The sequence below is a fragment of the Arachis hypogaea genome, chromosome 19, assembly GCF_003086295.3.
Source record: "Arachis hypogaea cultivar Tifrunner chromosome 19, arahy.Tifrunner.gnm2.J5K5, whole genome shotgun sequence".
In the NCBI taxonomy this organism is placed as follows: domain Eukaryota; kingdom Viridiplantae; phylum Streptophyta; class Magnoliopsida; order Fabales; family Fabaceae; genus Arachis; species Arachis hypogaea.
This window is the reverse complement of record NC_092054.1, coordinates 56,684,916-56,688,681: the sequence shown is the minus strand read 5'-3', so window position 1 is coordinate 56,688,681 and position 3,766 is coordinate 56,684,916. Positions and strand designations below refer to the sequence as shown.

The window sequence follows — 3,766 nt, the reverse complement described above, 5'->3', positions numbered from 1 at the left end:
AAGGGCATAAGGAGGTTCAATGGAATCTCTATGGTCTCTAGATGAGCCTCAGAGTCCTTTGGTTCCTCAGAGGGAAGCTCCTTATTGATCATTGGACGTCCCAAGAGGACTTCCTCCTAAGGATTCACGTCCTCCTCTCCCTCATTGGGTTCGGCCATTTTGGTTATGTCAATGGCCTTGCACTCTCCTTTTGGATTCTCTTCTGTATTGCTTGGGAGAGTACTAGGAGGGATTTCAGTGATCCTTTTACTCAGCTGGCCCACTTGTGCTTCCAAATTTCTAATGGAAGACCTTGTTTCATTCATGAAACTCACAGTGGCCTTAGATAGATCAGAGACTAAGTTTGCTAAGCTAGATGAATTCTGCTCAGAATTCTCTGTCTGTTGCTGAGTGGATGATGGAAAAGGCTTGCTATTGCTAAACCTGTTTCTTCCACCATTATTAAAGCCTTGTTGAGGCTTTTGATCCTTTCATGAGAAATTTGGATGATTTCTCCATGATGAGTTATAGGTGTTTCCATAAGGTTCACCTAAGTAATTCACCTCTGCTATTGCAGGGTTCTCAGGATCATAAGCTTCTTCTTCAGAAAATGCCTCTTGAGTACTGTTGGATGCAGCTTGCATTCTATTCAGACTCTGGGAAATCATATTGACTTGCTGAGTCAATATTTTGTTCTGAGCCAATATGGCATTCAGAGTATCAACTTCAAGAACTCCCTTCTTCATAGGCGTCCCATTACTCACAGGATTCCTCTCAGAAGTGTACATGAACTGGTTATTAGCAACCATGTCAATGAGTTCTTGAGCTTCTGCAGGCGTTTTCTTTAGGTGAATGGATCCACCTGCAGAAGTATCCAATGACATCTTAGCTAATTCAGATAAACCATCATAGAATATATCCAGGATGGTCCATTCTGAAAGCATGTCAGAAGGACACTTTTTGGTCAACTATTTGTATCTTTCCCAAGCTTCATAGAGGGATTCACCTTCTTTCTGTCTGAAGGTTTGAACATCCACTCTAAGCTTGCTCAGCTTTTGAGGAGGAAAGAACTTGGCTAAGAAAGCCGTGACCAGCTTATCCCAAGAGTTCAGGCTGTCTTTGGGTTGAGAATCCAACCATACTCTAGCTCTGTCTCTTACAGCAAAAGGGAAAAGCATGAGCCTGTAGACTTCAGGATCTACTCCATTAGTCTTAACAGTATCACAGATCTGCAAGAATTCAGTTAAGAACTGAAAATGATCTTCAGATGGAAGTCCATGAAACTTGCAGTTCTGCTGCATCAGAGAAACTAATTGAGGTTTTAGCTCAAAGTTGTTTGCTCCAATGGCAGGAATAGAGATGCTTCTTCCATGTAAATTGGAATTAGGTGCAGTAAAGTCACCAAGCATCCTCCTTGCATTATTATTATTTTCAGCTGCCATCTCCTCTTCCTGTTCGAAAATTTCTGAAAGGTTATCTCTGGATTGTTGTAATTTAGCTTCTCTTAATTTTCTCTTCAAAGTCCTTTCAGGTTCTGGATCTGCTTCAACAAGAATGTTCTTGTCCTTGTTCCTGCTCATATGACAAAGAAGAGGGCACAGAGAAAATAATAATAATAATATGGATCCTTTATATCACAGTATAGAGGTCCTTGTGTTAGTAGAAGAAAAGAAGAAGAAAATCTGAACTCAGAGAGAGAGAGAGGGTTCGGATTTTTGGTGATGTGAGGAAGAGATGTTAGTAGATGAATAAATAAATAGAAGGAGATGAGAGAGGGAGAGGATTTTCGAAAATAATTTTTGAAAAAGAGTTAGTGATTTTCGAAAATAGCTTTGAAAAAGGTTAGTAGTTTTTTCGAAAATTCAAATAAAAAAAATTATTAGTTAATTAAAAAGAAATTTTTGAAAAAGAGAGAGATATTTTCGAAAATTAGAGAGAGAGAGTTAGTTAGGTGGTTTTGAAAAAGATAAGAAACAAACAAAAAGTTAGTTAGTTAGTTGAAACAAATTTTGAAAATCAATTTTGAAAAGATAAGAAGATAGGAAGTTAGAAAAGATATTTTGAAATCAAATTTTTTTGAAAAAAAATAAGATAAGAAGATATTTTTGAAAAGATATGATTGAAATTAGTTTTGAAAAAGATTTGATTTTTAAAATCACAATTAATGACTTGATTCACAAGAAATCACAAGATATGATTCTAGAACTTAAAGTTTGAATCTTTCTTAACAAGTAAGTAACAAACTTAAAATTTTTGAATCAAAGCATTAATTGATTATGTTATTTTCGAAAATATGATGTAAAATTAAGAAAAATATTTTTGAAAAATAGTTTTGAAATTTTCGAAAATAACTAAGAAAAATGAAAAAGAATTGATTTTTGAAAAAGATTTTGAAAAAGATAAGATTTTTAAATTGAAAATTTGATTTGACTCATAAAAACAACTAGATTTTTAAAAATTTTTGAAAAGTCAAATCAAATTTTCGAAATTTTAAGAGAAAAAAAGGGAAAGATATTTTTTTTATTTTTGAATTTTTAATAATGAGAGAGAAAAATAAGAAAAATGATGCAATGCATGAGAATTTTAGATCAAAACATGTGATGCATGCAATAATGCTATGAATGTCAAGATGAACACCAAGAACACTATGAAGATCAAGATGAACATCAAGAACTTATTTTTGAAAAATTTTTAATGCAAAGGAAACAGGCAAGACACCAAACTTAGAATTCTTTAATGCTTAGGCACTAAGAATTCAAGAATGCATATGAAAAACATGAAAAGACACAAAACATGCAAATGCAAAGATCAAACAAGAAGACTTACCAAGAACAACATGAAGATCATGAAGAACACTATGAATGCATGAGAATTTTCAAAAAATGCAAGATGCACATGCAATTGACACCAAACTTATAACATGACTCAAGGCTCAACACAAGAAACAGAAAAATATTTTTGATTTTTATGATTTTCTAATTTTTTTTTTTGGATTTTTTTCGAAAGTTAATTGAAAAAGGAAAAATAAGGATTCCAAAATTTGTAATATGAATTCCAGGAATCTTGCAGTGTTAGTCTAAAGCTTCAGTCCAGGAATTAGACATGGCTCACTAGCCAGCCAAGCTTTCAATGAAAGCTTCGGTCCAAAATACTAGACATGGCCAATGGCCAGCCAAGCTTCAGCAAGATATCAGGAACAACAGCAGGTGGATTAGCAACAACTAGCTTGCTCTTGATAACGAATTGCAAGCCTCAGTCCAAATGAATTTAGACATGGCTTTACAGCCAGCCAGGCTTCAACATGCTTTATGAAACACTAGAATTTATTCTTAAAAATTTTGAATAAAAATATATATTTTTTTTGAAAACATTTTTATTTTTTCGAAAATAGATGAGAAATTTTTGAAAGAAAATTTTTTTGAAAAATTTTTGAAAACAAAACAAAAATAAAATTACCTAATCTGAGCAACAAGATGAACCGTCAGTTGTCCAAACTCAAACAATCCCCGGCAACAGCGCCAAAAACTTGGTGCGCAGAAATTGTGATTACACTTTGATTATGTAAAATTCATCGCTCTTTCTTTCCCTGGTAATGGCGCCAAAAACATGATGCCAATACCATGGTTCACAACTTCGCACAACTAACCAGCAAGTGCACTCGGGTCATCCAAGTAATACCTTACGTGAGTAAGGGTCGAATCCCACGGAGATTGTTGGTATGAAGCAAGCTATGGTCACCTTGTAAATCTCAGTCAGGCGGATATAAAATAATAATGGAGTTTTCGAA

At 34.3% G+C, this 3,766-nt stretch overlaps 1 non-coding gene across 1 annotated transcript; it reads left to right on the top strand.

Moving 5' to 3' along the window:
* Positions 1 to 917: 917 nt before the first annotated feature.
* On the top strand, positions 918 to 1,025 carry LOC112780896 (small nucleolar RNA R71). Its single transcript, XR_003191703.1, has one exon. It is a non-coding gene; the product is annotated as a small nucleolar RNA R71 (small nucleolar RNA).
* The last annotated feature ends 2,741 nt before the right edge of the window (positions 1,026 to 3,766 follow it).